Source organism: Bos grunniens, chromosome 16 (assembly GCF_055505025.1).
Source record: "Bos grunniens cultivar Pamir isolate PY7600 chromosome 16, Bosgru_T2T1.0, whole genome shotgun sequence".
NCBI lineage: Eukaryota > Metazoa > Chordata > Mammalia > Artiodactyla > Bovidae > Bos > Bos grunniens.
The window spans coordinates 62,844,189-62,866,596 of record NC_141180.1 but is presented as its reverse complement, the minus strand read 5'-3'; the positions used below and the strand labels follow the sequence as shown (position 1 = coordinate 62,866,596).

The 22,408-nt window shown below is 38.7% G+C and overlaps 1 long non-coding RNA gene across 2 annotated transcripts in view; it reads right to left on the bottom strand.

Moving 5' to 3' along the window:
• Positions 1-1,006: 1,006 nt before the first annotated feature.
• LOC147356934 (uncharacterized) overlaps positions 1,007-22,408 on the bottom strand; it is a 514,461-nt gene continuing 493,059 nt past the window's right edge. For both annotated transcript variants that reach the window (XR_015143652.1, XR_015143654.1), the window contains one exon: positions 1,007-1,356. This is a non-coding gene — a long non-coding RNA (uncharacterized LOC147356934). The remainder of the gene's footprint in view (positions 1,357-22,408) is intronic.

Below are 22,408 nucleotides of genomic sequence, written 5' to 3'. Positions count from 1 at the left end.
TGGGCATACACACCGAGGAAACCAGAATTGAAAGAGACATGTGTACCCCAATGTTCATCGCAGCACTGTTTATAATAGCCAGGACAGTGGCTGTTTATAAAAGCCAGTGGTTTATTTCATTCACTTCCCATTGTAACATAGCTATATTTCTATGTCATTTCATAGTCTTTACAAAGTTTTACTTATTTGGAATATAAATACACTATATTACATGACATGCTGCAGTCCATGGGATCACAAAGTCGGATACAACCACTGAACAGCAACCTAGATGTCCATCAGCAGATGAATGGATAAGAAAGCTGTGGTACATATACACAATGGAGTATTACTCAGCCATTAAAAAGAATACATTTGAATCAATTCTAATGAGGTGGATGGAACTGGAGCCTATTTTACAGAGTGAAGTAAGCCAGAAAGAAAAACACCAATACAGTATACTAACGCATATATATGGAATTTAGAAGATGGTAGCGACAACCCTGTATGCGAGACAGCAAAAGAGACACAGATGTATAGAACAGTCCTTTGGACTCTGTGGGAGAGGGAGGGTGGGGATGATTTGAGAGAATGGCATTAAAACATGTATAATATCATATAAGAAACGAATCACTAGTCCAGGTTTGATGCAGAATACAGGAAGCTTGGGGCTAGTGCACTGGGATGACCCAGAGGGATGGTATGAGGAGGGAGGTGGGAGGGGGGTTCAGGATGGGGAACACGTGTACACCCGTGGCAGATTCATGTTGATGTATGGCAAAATCAATACAATATTGTAAAGTAAAAAATAATAATAATAATTTAAAAAATTTAAAAAAATAAAATGTATTCATTTAAAAATATCTTTCTTGAAGACTGTGTGTTTTCCTTACAGAGTGGTAACTCTCTTGCTCTCTGGATCAAGTCCTTTGCAGAGTTTCTGCTTGTAATGGGCATTCTGTAAGCATAAATCTTTTTTTTTTTTTTTTTTAATGAATGGACTTCATGGAAAATACAGAAGCCATCCAGAGAATTCCATACGTCCCCCATCATAAAATCTACAAAACATTTAACTACATCCATTTTTTTTCTTTGTGTGTGAATGTGTGTGTGTGTCCCTCTTCTCACTCAAAGTGGTCACTCAATATAGGAAATTCCATCACTTTCTATTCCTGTGGCAACCCACTCTATCAACTATACCTTTCTCTCCTTTGTACTCACTGCCTCTTTCACTCCTGGATCTTTCTGTTTAAATTTCTTTATTCATGGCTCTCCCATCTTCCAAATAAATGAACAAAACCCATCCCTGAAATTCTAAATCCGCCTTCAGCTGCTAGTCAATGTTCCTTTGGGTTCCCGTGCACTCGAAGGCTGTACCTGAAACAAATACAGAAAGTTGATCTGAAGAGTGATTTCAGGGAGCCTCAGTGAGAGAACAAGAAGGAAAAATGTGCAATACGAGGGACACCTTTCAGAATTTGTGTCTGAAGAAGGGCATGCTGGAACATTCAACCAGCAGCTCCTGTATCCCTGAGGTCAGGGACTCTCTCCCAGGGGGTGGTGGGTGGGGGTCGGGCAGGGGGAACTCCTCTGATTGCAGAACCTTGAGTGTTCACTTAGCAGTAGGTAGGGCCCTGGCATCACGGAAGGAGGCACTTAGGATAGAAAGCAGAATGACCCATAGCATGTTCTATGGGAACACTCTGCTATTGGCTTCTCAGTCAGCTACAATGTGGGCTCAAGTCAAACCACTCTACTGGTGCACCTCTGACCACTGCCCACTGTTGACTCATTGGACACAAGTGGAGTGACATCAGTTTGAGAGCATCGAATCTCCAGTGGTCGCCCTCAGTGTAGAGAAGGATGGGGGAGCAATGGTTTAGGAAATATGGTGGCCCAGTGTTCATTTTCCTCACTATTTAGCTCAGTTGTCCACATTTTCCTCATCAAAACAGAATCTTTTCTTTTTTTTTTTCCTTTCCATTACTCACAGTTTTCCCATCTCCTCTCAAAATTTCATTGCTGTTTTCTCTGTATTCTTTATATATTCCTCTTCCTCAAAACATTGTAGCTTCTTACATTTCAGTCCTAGGCTCCCAGCCCCTCATTTTCCTTTCTTCTAAGCCTAATGCTGCTTTGGTGCTCTCTAGTTCCATCTTTTTACAACTACTTGCTGAACATCTGCCTGTTTCACAAGCCGGCAATTCCCTAAGGACCACTTCTTTCTTAATCCCACAATAAGACAACACATGAAATATGATGAATCAGGAGGTGATGGCTTTGATTCTCTTACTCTGTAGACCTGCCCATGTGCTCAGAGGAGAAAGCACCCACAGGGAAAATAAGGCAGCTCTGTGATTCCTCAGTATACATCTCCATTCTTGCAAAGCACCAAAAGCCATCTGAAGTCCAACTCCAGAACCGTCAAACACCACCTTCAGCAATTAGTGATTAGCAATAAAAAACAATTATTGGCTATATGTTTGGTTACATCAAAGATGGAACAAGTCTATCTTTAAAAGAATGAAAATTTCAATGTAATAAAAGTACTATGAAGTGGTTTCTGAGAAAAAGTTTCTGTCTCATATTTCTTTTAGACATCATAAGCAGGGAAAGTAAGTTCAGATATGCCTGAGGAATGCTGGAGAAGCAAAATTGCTAGTCAGTTAGGAAATAATCAGTTCCCTTCAAAGGAAAACAAGTCTTTTGACACCTCCCTGTGCTCTGATAAATTGTTTGCCTTGGTTATGCTCATGAGGTAAAAAATTAATTAGATTCAATGTGCACATATCATGAGTGAGTGCACTAAGGCAGCATTATATTTTTCCTGAACCTATGTAATATGTTGATGGGTAGGAAGACATGTAAAGATATCAATTTTAAGTTTTTATTGAGGGAGTTTTTTCTATAATTAATTTAGATTATATTTAATTAAATATGTAAAGCAATGAATTTGAAGCCACCAATGGACTATTTGTGCGTATGAAAGCAGAGTCTAGAAATAGCTAAGCCAACATTAATATTGTTGTCATGATTTATTAATTTAATGTTCTAATGATTCATTAAAACTCTTCTAACCAGCCTCTGTCATCAATCAACAAATATTTACAAAACAGCTATTAGGTATATTCATGCTCCCACTCTGCTATAAAATAATACAGGAAAGCAAAGACAACAAGACCCAATTAATTTCAGAGAGAAAACTAATAAAAATGTTTTAATTATTTAGCTTGGGTATAGATTAACTGTGGTCTTAGAAAAACAAACAAACAAATTGCTTTAGAGTTTACTTCAGGTACTTCCAAGACATTCATGAACAAAACTGCTAATTAATGCAGCTGCCATACAAGGAATAAGAGGGATTGGAGAGGGGGGAAAAACAGAATAAACATGTTTTTCAATTCTTAAGAAAACCTCAGTTTCTGAAGAAATCTATTGTTTTGCCTCTTCTTTTGCTCTGACTGAAATGATGACTTCTTCATAATTTAGTCTCATATCTTGACTAGAGACAAAATTCAAACAGACTTTTGTTTCACATGACACGATATAAGCATTTTAAGACATGAAAAGACTCAGGTCTGTGATGATTGTTTCCTCCGACAATGTGATTGTTATACCGATTTCTTTCCCAAAAGTGTCTTTCTTTAATTGACTATCCCAACAACAATATTTATTTTATTTGTAAATAGAATATATTCTTATATTCAAAACCAAAGATTATGGCATAATTGTATAGTATATTGGGTAAAAGCATTAGTTAATTTAACCTCTATCATATCCACATAAAAGTGCTATAATAAAAATACCCTCCAAAAAAGTATAGACTTTAATGATTTAAAGATGTCTTATATTTACCTAGAATATTGCATCTCTTTAATAATTATTATATAAAATATCCTGTATAAGTTAAATAAGCCGGGTGACAATATACAGCCTTGACATACCCCTTTTCCTATTTGGAACCAGTCTGTTGTTCCATGTCCAGTTCTAACCGTTGCTTCCTGACCTGCATACAGTTTTCTCAAAAGGCAGATCAGGTGGTCTGGTATTTCCATCTTTTTCAGAATTTTCCACAGTTTATTGTGATTCACACAGTCAAAGGCTTTGGCATAGTCAATAAAGCAGAAATAGATGTTTTTCTGGAACTCTCTTGCTTTTTCCACGATCCACAGGATGTTGGCAGTTTGATCGCTGGTTCCTCTGCCTTTTCTAAAACCAGCTTGAACATCTGGAAGTTCACAGTTCACATATTGCTGAAGCCTGGCTTGGAGAATTTTGAGTATTACTTTACTAGCTTGTGAAATGAGTGCAATTGTGCGGTAGTTTGAGCATTCTTTGGCATTGCCTTTCTTTGGGATTGGAATGAAAACTGACCTTTTCCAGTCTTGTGGCCACTGCTGAGTTTTCCAAATTTGCTGGCATATTGAGTGTAGCACTTTCACAGCATCATCTTTCAGGATTTGAAATAGCTCAACTGGAATTCCATCACCTCCACTAGCTTTGTTCATAGCGATGCTTTCTAAGGCCCACTTGACTTCACATTCCAGGATGTCTGGCTCTAGGTGACTGATCACACCATCGTGATTATCTGGGTCATGAAGATCTTTTTTGTATAGTTCTTCTGTTTATTCTTGCCACCTCTTTTTAATATCTTCTGCTTCTATTAGGTCCATACAATTTCTGTCCTTTATCAAACCCATCTTTGTATGAAATGTTCCCTTGGTATCTCTAATTTTCTTGAAGAGATCTCTAGTCTTTCCCATTCTGTTGTTTTCCTCTATTTCTTTGCACTGATTGCTGAGGAAGGCTTTCTTATCTCTTCTTGCTATTCTTTGGAACTCTCCATTCAGATGCTTATATCTTTCCTTTTCTCCTTTGCTTTTTGCTTCTCTTCATTTCACAGCTATTTGTAAGGCCTCCTCAGACAGCCATTTTGCTTTTTTGCATTTCTTTTCCATAGGGATGGTCTTGATCTCTGTCCCCTGTACAATGTCACAAACCTCCATCCATAGTTCATCAGGCACTCTATCTATCAGATCTAGTCCCTTAAATCTATTTCTCACTTCTACTGTATAATCATAAGGGATTTGATTTAGGTCATACCTGAATGGTCTAGTGTTTTTCCCTGCTTTCTTCAATTTAAGACTGAATTTGGCAATAAGGAGTTCATGATCTGAGCCACAGTCAGCTCCCAGTCTTGTTTTTCCTGACTGTGTAGAGCTTCTCCACCTTTGGCTGCAAAGAATATAATCAATCTGATCTCGAAAGCTGAGCACCGAAGAATTGATGCTTTTGAACTGTGGTGTTGGAGAAGATTCTTGAGAGTCCCTTGGACTGCAAGGAGATCCAACCAGTCCATCCTAAAGGAGATCAGTCCTGGGTGTTCATTGGAAGGACTGATGCTAAAGCTGAAACTCCAATATTTTGGCCACCTCATGCAAAGAGTTGACTCATTGAAAAAGACCCTTATTCTGGGAAGGATTGGGGGCAGGAGGAGGAGGGGATGACAGAGGATGAGATGGCTGGATGGCATCACTGACTCAATGGACATGAGTTTGGGTGAACTCCAGGAGTTGGGGATGGACAGGGAGGCCTGGCGTACTGCAATTCATGGGGTCGCAAAGTCGGACACGACTGAGCAACTGAACTGAAGTAAAAATATCCTAAACCATGAAACTATATTTTATATTTTAAACAATATAAAGACAAAATCACTAACTAACTTAAAAAGCAAAACTTTCCACAGGATCCCTTTTGTGCCAGTGCCAAAAATTCCTGGTGATGCTTCTTCCACTTGTGAATAAATGAAATTGGTAGAACTGTTAGTAGGATGCACATAAGACAGGGCTCAATTATAGAAACAGGGAGGAAAAGAATCCACAAAGCATGAGAATGTCCTTAGTATCTTGATCCTGCATCAACTTATAAGAGCATTTGCCTTTGGGTGCCCCAAATGAGAAAATCAATGCTATAACAGTATATCATCATTATGATGTGATGGACTTTGGCTGTGTGGATTTGGTTAAGCTATTGTCTACAGTTTTCAAATACTAATCAAATCAAATACTAATCCAGCTGTTGCTATGAAGGTAATTTGAAGATGTGATTAAAATTCATAACCAATTGACTCTAAGTAAGGGAGATTATTATCTCTTACCTCTTTATGATGTATAAAAGCCAAACATGAGAGAGCTATTATCTTAGATAATCTGGGTGGACCTGATTCAATCAGGTGAAAGGCCTCTAGAATCACTGCCAAAACTTCCCTGATAAAGAACAGATTTCACCTGTGAATAATAGTTTCCATTCATGCCCAAGAATTCTAGCCTTGTCTGGATTTTGAATTTGCTTAGCCAACCCCCACAAAGGCTCAAAGAAATTCCTTGCAGTGAATCTTTTAATACATATCCTGCTGGTACTGCTTCTCTGTTGAACCTCTGACAACTCTTCATTATCCTGCCTGTAGAGGCGAAGGCCAGGCACCTCGGGAAAGGCAGTGGTGAACAGGTGGTTTCCAGGGAGACAAGCCACATTGCGCCTCCCAACATGGAGCTTCAAGCTTAGCTTGAACCTCTGAAACTCTTCAAGGAGAAAGAACACTCAGAGAATACTGAAAAAATAGGCTGGGTAATGTATAATCATTTTTCAATGTTATGTTGAGTCAGAAAAAAAGAGAACTTTGAAAAATGTTTCTGACTGATGTCTCTATAGAGTTCTGGGCCTCTTGCTCACTCGTTTATAAAAAACTAACCTATTCATTTACTGGGGCCTGGCAAGGAGAAAGGCAATTCTCCTGAACCTAGGTCAATAAATCCTTGAAAATCTTTCCATTTTATAAAACGTAGGTGACCTCACATATTAAAAATGCATTTATTTTCTACATGGGTTATTTGTATTTCATCATTAAATTCCTTTGAATAAGCTATTTCTCAATTGCAATCTTCACCTATACTTAAACTGATTTCTCACACACACACATATATATCTATACCTATGAGAATATACATATGGTTATGCAATTTGGCAAATATGTGTATTTGAGAAATTACACTGGGGTTAAAGATTGTGTTCTCCATCATGATTATGTGCTCTATCATAAAACCTATGGCCGAAGTATGGATAATAAACTGATTTATATGTGTGAAAATATTTGAAATTTCATTGCACCTGTCTTATAATATCCCTTTCTCGAGACTAATGATATAAAAATTCAGGATTAAAGATCAAAGCTCATAAATCATAAACAAAATGATGCCTGTTTTTCTTCTTATAAATCATTTCTCTGAAACCGCAAGTATAACAGAGCACTAGATCAATCCATCATGCCTGAAGTTAAATACAACATTGGTTTCCAAGGATATGCACAGTTTTAGAACTCTGAAGAAGTTAATTAATTTTCTTCCCAGGTATTTGAGAATACAACCAACAACAGGGTAATCAGTGAAAGGAATTTACTAGAACATCTTGATTTTTATTTTAATGAGGTGGAAACGGAAAGCAGAGAGGTAGGCCACTGACCTATGAAATAGGAGCAGACTCCCAACCTGGGAATTGTGTTGTCGTGAGTCGTATAAAATAACAAAGTTTGTTACTAAGCAACTATTTCCCATGGTCTGAAGTCCTTGGACTATATTTAACTTGAGCATATTTTAAGGGTAGAATAAATGATTTTTGCCTGAGTTTGGGTCTGGAAAATAAAAATCTCAAAGTTTAGGAAGGAGAAAGAAGAGGGAGGTGAGAAGAAAAAGAGAGAAGGGACAGAGAACATGAGGTGGAGGAGAAATTCAGTGCTGATTCCTAAAACTTGGCCTAACTCTAATAAAACATTTCAAAACTCCCTTTATTTCTGTTCCCTGCCTCTTCTTTGACCCCTTTTTTCAGTCAAGTGAGTAACACATGTGCTCTCAATAACACTGTCCTTCAGCCACTACCAAGTGTAGCTTCCTAAACCATACAGGTGACACAACTCTAAAAAATAAAGGCTGAGGTGCCCTAGGCAAGAGGGATGGGGATGCAGCTGCTGCTGCTGCTGCTGCTGCTGCTAAGTCACTTCAGTCGTATCTGACTCTGTGTGAACCAATAGATGGCAGCCCACCAGGCTCCCCTGTCCCTGGGATTCTCCAGGCAAGAACACTGGAGTGGGTTGCCATTTCCTTCTCCAATGCATGAAAGTGAAAAGTGAAAGTGAAGTCGCTCAGTCGTATCTGACTCTTAGCAACCCCATGGACTGCAGCCTACCAGGCTCCTCCATCGATGGGATTTTCCAGGCAAGAGTAGCGGAGTGAGGTGCCATTGCCTTCTCCAAGGGATGGGGATGGGGAGGCTTAAAAGGGAGAGATATATGTTAAATATTACATTTCACTCAAGAGGGAGAGATATATGTATACATATAGCTGATTCACTTCATTGTACAGCAGAAACTAACACAACATTGTAAAGCAATTATACTCCAATTAAAAAATAAGGTAAAAAATCAAATGCCTGTTAACATCTTAAAATCTGTGACTTACAAAAAGTATTGCAATTTTAAGAAAAGTGTAGAGACAGAGTTTGGGGACAGAGGAAGATACCTATGCATTAATAGTTGGCACAGCCTACAAGCCATTTATGTATTTATTACTTCATTTTGTTTATTTAATAAACATTTAAGTGTGGTGTTGGAGAAGACTCCTAAGAGTCCCTTGGACTGCAAGGAGATCCAACCAGTCCATTCTGAAGGAGATCAGCCCTGGGATTTCTTTGGAAGGAATGATGCTAAAGCTGAAACTCCAGTACTTTGGCCACCTCACGCGAAGAGTTAACTCATTGGAAAAGACTCTGATGCTGGGAGGGATTAGGGGCAGGAGGAAAAGTAGATGACAGAGGATGAAAGGCATCACCGACTCGATGGACGTGAGTTTGAGTGAACTCCGGGAGTTAGTGATGGACAGGGAGGCCTGGAGTGCTGCGATTCATGGGGTTGCAAGAGTCGGACACGACTGAGTAACTGAACTGAACTGAACTGAACTAAGTGCTTCTGCCCTTAAAAGGCTCTGTGTGGTATCAATTTTACCAACATTTCCCTTCTCCTTTCAGTGTCTCATTTCTACTGCAGAACCCTATAGACTCAAAAGATCTCTGAGCCTCGTATTTGCTTTTTCCCTTGTTTCCACAATGGTGGAATTTTAGTGGAAGCAGTGGCTCCTTGTACTAAATGACAAGCAGGAATTTGTAGGAGGGGTTGGAAGGAACCTCACCTGTTACTCCCCATTAATAGGTGTTCCTGGCAAGCTAACTAGGTCAGAAGACTTACATAAAAATTTAATTAACTGGTTAATCAGGTGAACAAAGATCAAGCTGGATATTTTAAGACCTTGAAGAAAAAGCGAATTAATTACTGCACAGAGCTCTCTATCAAAGAGCTGCTAGTTCATATAACCAAATTGAGTTCATGGGGCCCCAATATTTTTGCCCCATAAAAGACAGAGACCCCTGCCCTCACCATGAGTCATGGCTTTAGATGAGAATTTTTCTATGAAATCAACTGCATTTATCAACTTATGATGACTTTATCACTTTTATTAATCAAACACATCTACAACTGCTAATCAGAATTTCTGATAGACTCTTTGCAATCAGGAGCCTATGCAGCCCAAATTACAAGAAATTACCTTAGTCCCTGATACATGTTGTTCTCACCAAAAACAACTACACTGATTGTAATAGTCTAATATTAGAAAATGTGTATTTATCCCCAAAATTCAAATTCCACTCAATTTTGAGAAATTATTTGGGGAAACTGACAGTCCTACTTTACAATAAATTATTTTATTTTAAGCACTAAACTCAAAAATTCTGTATCAAAATATTTTTTCAGCTAAGAGGAGGAAGAATAAATGAAAAATATGAAAGAAAAACAGATGTGGCTTTGCAAATTTTCTCCCAGGCTTCCTAATTATGTGTTATTCCCTCATTAGAATTATGAAGAAAATTCAACTGTGGCGAAAACTGCCTCATCAGTTGCCTGATTGGAAGGACTGATTTAGCCTGAGAGAAATTCAGAAAAGGAGGGATGACCTTGCACATTATGATATGTACATATATATTTTCTTTGAAGAATTTTCAATTACATGTTCAAGTCTAGATAAAATGTTATATTTTATGTTATCCAATCATACTTATTCACAGAAATTATTAGTGATGAGCAAATTTTATATAAACTTTCAAAATATAATAATGTATTATGAAAAATGTTTAACCACATGATAATAAGTAGCTTCATGAATTAGCATGTTTTCATTCTACAGATCACTTTGCCTATCTCCTGGTGACAGGTAGTATATTCATTCAGTGTCTACTATGTGAGTGTCTACTGGTGACAGACACTGGGAAAATTATAGCAAGTAAGATATACATGTCTGTCCTAGTCAGGATTAAATGCTATGCTATGCTAAGTCACTTCAGTGGAGTCCGACTCTGTGCGACCCCATAGACGGCAGCCCACCAGGCTCCCCCATCCCTGGGATTCTCCAGGAAAGAACACTGGAGTGGGTTGCCATTTCCTTTTCCAGTGTATGAAAGTGAGAAGTGAAAGTGAAGTTGCTCAGTCGTGTCCAACTCTTAACGACCCCATGGACTGCAGCCTACCAGGCTCCTCCATCCATGGGATTTTCCAGGCAAGAGTACTGGAGTGGGGTGCCATTGCCTTCTCTGCATGTAATATTCTCACCTCTAATTATCCACAACCTTTCTATGTGTGTGTGTGAAAGACTAATAAAAATTGGGGGATATACAGGTAACACTGTTATTATATCACAGCAGTGTTAGCCATTTAAAATATAGCATTACCCATCCCTGTTCTCCTAGCTGTTAGCCCTATTCATCTCTGGGAATTATCTCCATGGATACTGTAAGAGATGAAAATACTTTTTTTTTTGCTATTCCTCCATAAAGAATGTGAGAAAATTTAAAAATGAGATATGAAGACGGCTATGTTGGTAGAAAAATTAGAGGGTTTTAAGCTGTCAGGATGATTTCTAATTCAAAATTACGAGGATTTTGGATAAGCTAATACTAAAATAGTAGCATGTAACTTAAAAACTTTAGAATAATACACATGAAATGCAATACTAGGTCTTTAAAACTCTATAAAGACAGAAATGGTATGGACCTAACAGAAGCAGAAGATATTAAGAAGAGATGGCAAAAATACACAAAAGAACTGTATAAAAAAGATCTTCACGACCTAGATAATCACGATGGTGTGATCACTGACCTACAGCCAGACATCCTGGAATGTGAAGTGAAGTGGGTCTTAGAAAGCATCACTACGAACAAAGCTAGTGGAGGTGATGGAATTCCAGTTGAGCTATTTCAAATCCTGAAAGATGATGCTATGAAAGTGCTGCACTCAATATGCCAGCAAATTTGGAAAACTCAGCAGTGGCCACAGCACTGGAAAAGGTCAGTTTTCATTCCGATCCCAAAGAAAGGCAATGCCAAAGAATGCTCAAACTACCACACAATTGCACTCATCTCACACGCTAGTAAAGTAATGCTCAAAATTCTTCAAACCAGGCTTAAGCAATACGTGAACCATGAACTTCCAAATGTTCAAGCTGGTTTTAGAAAAGGCAGAGGAACCAGCGATCAAATTGCCAACATCCTGTGGATCATGGAAAAAGCAAGAGAGTTCCAGAAAAACATCTATTTCTGTTTTATTGACTATGCTAAAGCCTTTGACTGTGTGGATCACAATAAACTGTGGAAAATTCTGAAAGAGATGGGAATACCAGACCACCTGATCTGCCTCTTCAGAAACCTGTATGCAGGTCAGGAAGCAACAGTTACAACTGGACATGGAACAACAGACTGGTTCCAAATAGGAAAAAGAGTACGTCAAGTCTGTATACTGTCACCCTGCTTATTTAACTTATATGCAGAGTACATCATGAGAAACGCTGGACTGGAAGAAACACAAGCTGGAATCAAGATCGCTGGGAGAAATATCAATAACCTCAGATATGTAGATGACACCACCCTTATGGCAGAAAGTGAAGAGGAACTAAAAAGCCTCTTGATGAAAGTGAAAGTGGAGAGTGACAAAGTTGGCTTAAAGCTCAACATTCAGAAAATGAAGATCATGGCATCTGGTCCCATCACTTCATGGCAAATAGATGGGGAAACAGTGTCAGACTTTATTTTTTCGGGCTCCCAAATCACTGCAGATGGTGACTGCAGCCATGAAATTAAAAGACGCTTACTCCTTGGAAGGAAAGTTATGACCAACCTAGATAGCATATTCAAAAGCAGAGACATTACTTTGCCAACAAAGGTCCGTCTAGTCAAGGCTATGGTTTTTCCTGTGGTCATGTATGGATGTGAGAGTTGGACTGTGAAGAAGGCTGAGCGCCGAAGAATTGATGCTTTTGAACTGTGGTGTTGGAGAACACTCTTGAGTCCCTTGGACTGCAAGGAGATCCAACCAGTCCATTCTGAAGGAGATCAGCCCTGGGATTTCTTTGGAAGGAATGATGCTAAAGCTGAAACTCCAGTACTTTGGCCACCTCATGCGAAGAGTTGACTCATTGGAAAAGACTCTGATGCTGGGAGGGATTAGGGGCAGGAGGAGAAGGGGACGACAGAGGATGAGATGGCTGGATGGCATCACTGACTCGATGGACGTGAGTTTGAGTGACTCCAGATGTTGATGGACAAGGAGGCCTGGCGTGCTGCGATTCATGGGGTCACAAAGAGTCGGACATGACTGAGCGACTGAATTGAACTGAACTGAACTGAACTGAAAACTCTATAAGACCAAGAGGTATAATATAAGCCAAGCCATAAAAGAACAATTGATTTCATTCTACATTTTCTAGTCTAGTTATCATTAATAGATGACATAGTAAACTTTTTTTCCTTACATTTTATAAAGTGAGGGATTTTTACATGTTTCATGGACCACTCAAAAGGTCTCTGGATGGACATTAGATGTACAACCCTAAAATTCTCACTTGCTTCTGTATATATGTGTGTTTTCTGGGTACAGTATCCATATCTCTCACAAGATTTTCAGAGAAAAGCATAAACCTTGCTGTTTTTCAAACTATAATTAAAAGAGATATACTCTAAAGCAAAAGTGACTCAAAAAATACAAGGGTGAAACAGAGTACATTGTGATAGACTATGAACACCTTAATTCCTGCTTAAACTTATCCCTCCATATTATAGAAGCCTGTCTCCAAGGACTGGCCATTCCACCCTGATTTATTTTCTCTTCCATAATCTTGCTTCCCACTATTCTGGGAGCCTATGCTGTTTACTGCCTACCTAGCTCTGGTTTGTGTAACAGATGAGATTCAGGAGGAAAAGCTCCATATTTTCCATTATTTTTTTATAAACTATAATGTTGATCAGTTGAAAGATAAAATTAATTCAGCACAAATGCCATAAATATATATGTGGCACAGAATGCTCTATGTGGCATATTCAGATTTATGATGCTTACGTTATTTGTTTGAAGTTAAAGAGGGTCTTTGATCTCAATTCTCTCTAAAGATTCCAATGAATGATTAACCAAAACCTAATCATTCTAAGGAATGATTAATCTAAAACCATCTTTATTTTCATTCTACATACCCTAGAGGATCCTTCAGTGACCTAGAAAATCAAACTCCGAGTTAAAGAGAATATGACAAACACAAGGAAAGTCAACTATTAAGAAAATTCAAGCCTATTTGAGAACTCTGACATGACATGTGTAAGGTAAATATGCTGACACAGTATTTGACTATAGACTGTAATAACTCAGTTTGTTCCTTTGTTAAGGTACACAATTCTAGAGAATATTCCAGTCCATCGAAGGAAGGAGAAGACTAATTGATAGCATCTAACTTCTAGTCTATTATGGATGTACATTCAGACAGGGGAAGAAGGTATATGTCTTTTTCCCATTTTTCAATTCATTTGCACTAAATCCAAGGATACCTATACAGGGATGGATATCTTAGGGTATCTTTCATGAAAGACAAAATAAGGGATACTATGTTATTTTCTACAAGAAGAAATTGATTAACATTATTACAAAAGTCAAGAGAATAAGACAAGTCACAGACTGGGAGAAAATATTTGCAAAACAGTGATAAAGGACTGCTAAGCTGCTGCTAAGTCACTTCAGTCATGTCCGACTTTGTGCGACCCCATAGACGGCAGCCCACCAGGCTCCCCTGTCCCTGGGATTCTCCAGGCAAGAACACTGGAGTGGGTTGCCATTTCCTTCTCCAATGCATGAAAGTGAAAAGTTAAAGTGAAGTCGCTCAGTCGTGTCCGACCCTCAGCGACCCCATGGACTGCAGCCTATGAGGCTCCTCCGTCCATAGGATTTTCCAGGCAAGAGTACTGGAGTGGGGTGCCATTGCCTTTTCCGGATAAAGGACTAGCAACCAAATTACACAAAGAACTCTTAAATTCAACAATGAGAAACATACAACTCAAGTGAAAAATGGGGAACGACCTTAATAGACACCACAGCAAAGAAGATATACAAATAAGATGGCAAATAAGCATATGAACCAATGCTCCACATTTTAATTTCATCAAGGAAGTACAAATTAAAACAACCCTACATACTTATTTAAATGGACAAAATTTAGAACACTTGCTAATACCAAATGCTGGTGAGGGTATCAAGTAACAGGAACTCTCATTCATTTCTGGTGAGAATGCAAAATGGTACAGCCGGTTTGGAAGACAATTTTGCGGCTTCTTACAAAATGAATTATACTCTTGACATATGATCCAACCATCACACTTCTTGGTATTTAAACAAAGAAACTGAAAATGTATGTCCATCACGAAAATCTACACCCAAGTATTTACAATAGCTTTATTTATGATCGCCAAAGTTTGGAAGCAATGAAGATGCCTTCTAATTCAGTTCAGATCAGTTGTTCAGTTGTGTCCGACTCTGAGAACCTATGGACTGCAGCATGCCAGGGTTCCCTGCTCATCACCAACTCCTGGAGCTTGCTCAAATTTACATCCATTGAGTTGGTGATGCCATCCAACCATTTAATCCTCTGATGTCCCCTTCTCCTCCTGCCTTCAATCTTTCCCAGCATCAAGGTCTTAATGGATTATTACACAGGTACATCCAGACAATGCAACGTTACTCACTACTAAAAAGAAATGCACTATCAAGCTATGAGAAGACATGGCCCTACTTTAAATGTATATTACAAAGTGAAAGAAGGCAATTGGAAAAGGCTACATACTGTATGATTTCTACTCTATGACATGCTGGAAAAGGCAAAACTATGAAGAGAGGAAAAAAAGCAGTGATTGCTTAGAGGTGGAGGTGGGTGGGGGCTAGATAGCAAAGCACAGAGGATCTTTAGGGCAGTAAAAATACCCTGTGTGATAACATAATGATAGATACATGTCATGACACACTTGGCCAAATCCATAGAAAGATAAAGTGCAGCACCAAGAATGATCTGTAACGATAGCTATGACTTTTGTGTGATAATGACATATCAATGTAGTTCATCAATTGTAAATGTACCACTCTGGTGAGGGGATGTTGGTTATGCAGAAGGCTAGGCATGCGTGTTCGGGGCAGGGGCGAGCGGCGGGGGGGTATATGGGAAATGTCTGAACCTCTTCTTCAGTTTTGCTGTGAACCTAAATTTTTCTAAGTAATTGTCTTTAGAAAATCACATTGTACAACTTAAATATATACAATTTTTGTCAATTATACTTCAATAAAGCTGAAAGAAATGATCACAAAAGTTTAATTGCAAACTAAAATGATTTTTATGCTAAAATATGTCTAACTGTGGCTACAAGTGTTATTACTGAGAGTATTATTTCTGAAGGAAAACTGATATTATTTTTGAGGCATTTTATATACATTACTATATGTATATTCAGCCAACAACAAACATTTTCTCTTGTTCCTGGAACTTCCATTAATTCTGGAAGTATGTGTGTGTGTAGATTTATATATATATTTATATATATATATATATTCAACTATATTTAACTTATCCATAAAGAACATGAACACATTAAGTAATTAATGCTTGTCAGTTACTTTGAGTGAATACCATTTTAGTCAAATGCTATATCTGTGGTAAGTAATAATAATAATCAAGATAACAGGTTGTCCAATTATGTAAGTTATTTGCTAGCAGTTTTAAACCACACGGTATGTTTGCCCAGAATGTAGACATTTAATTTTTTTCTCAAAAAGAAGACAAGCAATCATCAATCGAAAAGAAAACATTTTTAAATATGAGAGACATACTGATTTATATAATGATTCTAAATTGTCTAATACCTAAAGCACAGTCAATCAAGCTGCAGTCAATATGCTAAAGAGTCAGTGAGAAACTGACTTCCTTATATTCCTTCTATCAGTTCTCTCAGGATGGAAAAACTTCCCACTTCACACTTCCCAAAGGCGTCATGTTATTTCCCAGGCTTACATCAGGCTGGTCTATCTGTGATTTCTATGATCAGAAATTTCCTGATCATAAGACTTGCTTTATTTCATGAATAATTCAGAATGTTTCTAAGATATTTTTGGGAGCAAAAAGTTTAAGCAATAGGTCAGATCCACTCTCTTCCTGTGGAAGATGGAAACAATACTGGGAAGGGGTCAAAGCAGATGCCATATTTGCCCTGTTAACTGGATGTTCTCAGTGTCACCTAAGCTATACAACTCTGGGCTATAAATTGGCAGAGCTGAAAGTCTCCCTACAGTTAGAGAAATGCCACAAACTGCACCTAAGACGTCAAATACCCCGGGCCAAAAAGACACATCTAATGTGAGAATATATGGCCCGGTAAAGCTACCTTTGACTTTGTAGACCTCATTTCATACATGCTTTTTGGACGCCTATAATTTTGACATCATTTAGTAAAGTCTGGCATTGAATCAGGTCTCAGGCTTGACAACTGCAATATAACTGTTTTTTTTTCCTTTTCTTTCCAAGTTGTCTATTATGATAGCTCATATCACTAACATTCATATATAATTTTATCTTATTTTTCTAAGTATATGTAACTATGTTCATATGTGTCTTTTTATAAATTTTATAATATTGTATTTTTAATTAATAATTAATATTTTAATTTTATAAACTTAAAGTTTATTTTAAACAAACAGCTGACTCATTAGAAAAGACTCTGATGCTAGGAATCATTGAAGGCAGAAGGAAAAGAGGGTGATAAAGGATGAGATGGTTGGATGACATCACTGGTTCAATGCACATGAACTTGGACAAACTCCAGGAGATGATGAGGGACAGGGAAGCCTGGTGTGCTGCAGTCCATGGGAATGCAAAGAGCCAGACATGACTTGACGACTGAACGACAACAAAAATTGCACTGAGCTACTTGCTGCTGCTGCTAAGTCGCTTCAGTCATGTCCGACTCTGTGCGACCCCATAGACGACAGCCCACCAGGCTCCCCCCGTCCCTGGGATTCTCCAGGCAAGAACACTGGAGTGGGTTGCCATTTCCTTCTCCAATGCATGAAAGTGAAAAGTGAAAGTGAAGTCACTCAGTTGTGTCCGACTCCTAGCAACCCCATGGACTGCAGCCCACGAGGCCCCTCCATCCATGGGATTTTCCAGGCAAGAGTACTGGAGTGGGGTGCCATTGCCTTCTCCGGCACTGAGCTACTTAGTGTTCCCCCAAAACACTATGCTTCAGCCAAGGCTGATTTCCAATTTCCATGTCCATGTGGCTTCACATTTCATAACCAATTCCAGAATGTTCAGCTGTAAAGGTTGTGCACTATACAAGGGCACCAGAATTAAAAAGGGTGCTAAATACTTCATTAACACCTTGGTAAATATCTTGTTTTGGCAGCATGAGTCATGTTATGACAATTTTCTAAAGGATAAATCTTGACGAAAGATTACCTTTGCCTCTATTACACTTGTCACATGTCAACAACCACCAGATCCTTCAGATCAAGGATCTCCTACTATCTAGATTTCTGCTACATCTCTTGGACCTGACTACCAAACAGAAGCTGTCAATGGGCTCAGCTCAAATTCTCAAGCCATGTTATTTATGTTCTATATTACTATATAGCCATTATAGGTTAAATCATTTGTTGACTGAAGAAGCTGACTGACCACTTAGAAGAGACTCCAGGAAGGGATTTCTGAGATGGATTTGTGGGTAGAGACGATTATCTAAAAAGTACCATAGACATTTATGCTGTGATACTTTTTGCTTATGTTCCCCTCTGTCTACAGTAGTATTAACTCACTGATTAATAGTGGCAGAGGAAGTTCCTCTGTCTGCAGACTTTCACGACTCGTGATCACAATCTCAAAACACAAGGGAACCTCTCTCTTCCAATATATATTTCAGCACCTTATAAAAGAAGTAACTAGTCAGAACAAGTTATATCCCTATACCGGTTTTTGGAAATACCAAACTATCTTAATGTACAATTTGTCTATTAATAGGTTGGCCGGTAATGGTGCCCCTGAAGGACCACGTGCTAAGGGCTGTGGACTGCCCCACTCTATTACACTCTTATGCATGATTATCCAATGCTCAGTCATCATGGACTGCTGGCCATCAAAATTGTAACCACACTCTTCATTTAGTCAGGTAAATCAAGACCAAAGTTTAGATCTCTTTTCCTCCAATACTTTCCCGCAGGCAGCAAGCATTAGACAAGTTTCCTAATTCCTAATGTTATTCAGCCCAGTATCTAGTTCCGGAGATACAACAGCCATCAGTATAAACAGTTGCTTTGCTCCTCATAAGAAAGATCATTAACTTTCTGATCTGAGGGAAAGATACTCCTCCTGCCATCAATTCTGCCTTGACTGAACTGATTCCACATTTGACCGGGGGCTTTTCAGTTACCAAAATTTCCTCTCTCTACCAATGTTTCTGTTTCTCAGCACACTAAATTTCCAAGTGTCAGAAAACCAACTCAAAGTTGTCTTTACAAATACAGTGAATTTATTAATTCATATACCTGGAAAGATAAAGGGATCTGACTTCAGGACCATCTGATGACATTAGCCAGAAACCCACGTGTTCCCTCCAGCTATGCCCTAGCTCCCACTCTCATTCTCTCCCTACCACTTAGCTCTGCTTTCCTCTGTGCTAGAATCACTTTCTGTCTCTCTGTTGAAGAACAATAAAACTTTGCATTGTAGTTGGGCTTACAGGTTGCCAGAAGCATGTTTTTAATGAACCACTGCAGTAGGGAGAGATGGTTGAAACTGATTATCAAAAGCACAGAGCTTTTTTAACAAGGCTGGGAACAACAGGGCCGCAGTGACACAGAAAGCAAAAAAAGAAATATAACCTGTGGGTACTTTTACATCTCAAGTGATTAACAACCAGAGCTTTTTGTGAATTAAGAATTCATACATTATTCTTCATTTATGACAAGGTGTTAAGCACATTTAAACTTAACATAGTATATAAGATGTTCACATGAAAGAAAAAGAAAAGAAAAATCTCTAGGGCAGATCTCAGTGTTTTGTCTTCTGAAGATTTTTTAGGATACTTAGACAGAAACAGCAGCAGCAACAGCAAGCACTAGTGACAGGGAAAGATTAAGAAAAAATGAGGTTATGTAATAAATCACCATTTATGTCAAAAATATACAATGGCATAGAGAGATACAAATTTAGCACATAAGAATGGTTATCTTCTATAGACAAATGTATATGGAGGTATTGACTTTGCAAAGAGGAGGAAATTTTTCTCTGAGAGAGGAAGAAAAGGGTCAGAGTGAAAAGTCTTAGAGGAAATAAAGAGCCATCTGAGGTTAGCGTGGCAATAACTGGATACCTGAGGACGTGGAACACACTTCCAATGACTGATGGAGTAAACTAACACTGGAAGATAAGACGAGTACCAGCTGTCTAGAAGAGATCAGTCAAGAGAAGAAAGAACTCTGAGTGTGCTCCACAATTAACAATAAGCACAGTTCTGACATATTTCAGCATTACCACAGCAAACAGATATACGTAATGGATTAATGTATTATTGACACCTTTTTTCCTAGCAAATTTTTCCAGGCTGAAGATGCAAACCAAAAATGTTAACAGTGCGATTTACCCAGAACTGAATATCAGCAGTGTTTCACAAAGAGAGGTGAGAATGCAATTATTTGTGGGAATCTGTGTGACCATGAATCCTGTTAGAAAAAGAATGCTGTGTTCCCAATCCTAATGACTACTTCTACATAGAATTTTGTTAGCAAAACATTCTTGGCCTTCCTCTGCTCAACTGTTTCTCCACAGAGAGAGGAATAAATTAGTATAATTCTCTTAGAGACCATTTTTCTCTTTTGAGAGGGACATGGCTATCTACCTCCACAGAGTGCTTGTTTTCTGCCTGGTTCTTCCATGCTGTGAGACCTGCTAAGGCATGATTTCCCTCTGGAAAAGTGGAGGAGGTAGAATAAAAGGTTCTGAAGTTTGTGAGCTTAGTAGTGTCAGAATAGTGTTAAGATTGGTACACTGCAAAATCACTGATGAACACAGATGTAAAAATCCTCACCAAAATACAAGCAAACTGATTGCAACAGGACATGAAAAAGAATCATACAAAAAAAAAAGAATCATACATCATGATCCACTTGGTTTATCCTGTGGCAGAGGGTGCAAGGATTTTTCAATATTTGCAAAGTAATCAATGTGATACCCCCTATTAAGAAATTGAAAAGTAAAAACCATACAATCATCTCAATAAATGCAGAAAAAGCTTTTGACAAACTTCAACATCCATTTATGATAAAAACTCTCCAGAAAGTAGGCATAGAGGGGACCTACCTCAACATAATAAAGGCCACATATAACAAACACACATCTAATGTCCTCAGTTCAGTTCAGTTGCTCAGTCATGTCCGACTCTTTGTGACCCCATGAATCGCAGCACGCCAGGCCTCCCTGTCCATCACCAACTCGCGGAGTTCATTCAGACTCACGTCCATCGAGTCAGTGATGCCATCCAGCCATCTCATCCTCTGTCGTCCCCTTCTCCTCCTGCCCCCAATCCCTCCCAGCATCAGAGTCTTTTCCAATGAGTCAACTCTTTGCATGAGGTGGCCAAAGTACTGGAGTTTCAGCTTTAGCATCATTCCTTCCAAAGAAATCCCAGGGCTGATCTCCTTCAGAATGGACTGGTTGGATCTCCTTGCAGTCCAAGGGACTCTCAAGAGTCTTCTCCAACACCACAGTTCAAAAGCATCAATTCTTCGGCGCTCAGCTTTCTTCACAGTCCAACTCTCACATCCATACATGACCACAGGAAAAACCATAGCCTTGACTAGATGGACCTTTGTTGGCAAAGTAATGTCTCTGCTTTTCAATATGCTATCTAGGTTGGTCATAACTTTCCTTCCAAGGAGTAAGCGTCTTTTAATTTCATGGCTGCAGTCACCATCTGCAGTGATTTTGGAGCCCTCCAAAATAAAGTCTACACTGTTTCCACTGTTTCCCCATCTATTTGCCATGAAGTGATGGGACCAGATGCCATGATCTCCATTTTCTGAATGTTGAGCTTTAAGCCAACTTTTTTACTCTCGTCTTTCACCTTCATCAAGAGGTTTTTTGGTTCCTCTTCACTTTCTGCCATAAGGGTTGTATCATCTGCACATCTGAGGTTATTGATATTTCTCCTGGCAATCTTGATTCCAGCTTGTGCTTCTTCCAGCCTAGCATTTCTCATGATGTACTCTGCATAGGAGTTAAATAAGCAGGGTGACAATATATAGCCTTGACGTACTCCTTTTCCTATTTGGAACCAGTCTGTTGTTCCATGTCCAGTTCTAACTGTTGCTTCCTGACCTGCATACAGATTTCTCAAGAGGCAGGTCAGGTGGTCTGGTATTCCCATCTCTTTCAGAATTTTCAGCAGTTTATTGTGATCCACACAGTCAAAGGCTTTGGCATAGTCAATAAAGCAGAAATAGATGTTTTCTGGAACTCTCTTGCTTTTTCAATGATCCAGCGGATGTTGGCAATTTGATCTCTGGTTCCTGTGCCTTTTCTAAAACCAGCTTGAACATCTGGAAGTTCATGGTTCACATATTGCTGAAGCCTGGCTTGGAGAATTTTGAGCATTACTTTACTAGTGTGTGAGATCAGTCAATGGTAAGAAGATGAAAGCTTTTCCTCTAATATCAGGACTAGGACAGGGATGTCCATTTTTACCATTTTTATTCAACGTAGTTTTGGAAGTCCCAGCCACCACAATCAGAGAAAAAAAAGAAATAAAGAATTTAAGCTGGAACATAAGTAAACTGTTAATGTTCACAGATGACATGATGCTATACACAGAAAATCCTAAATATGCTACCAGAAAACTACTAGAGCTCATCAATGATTCAGTAAAGTTGCTTGATGCAGAATTAATATACAGAAATCTGTTGCATTTCTATACACTAACTACAAAG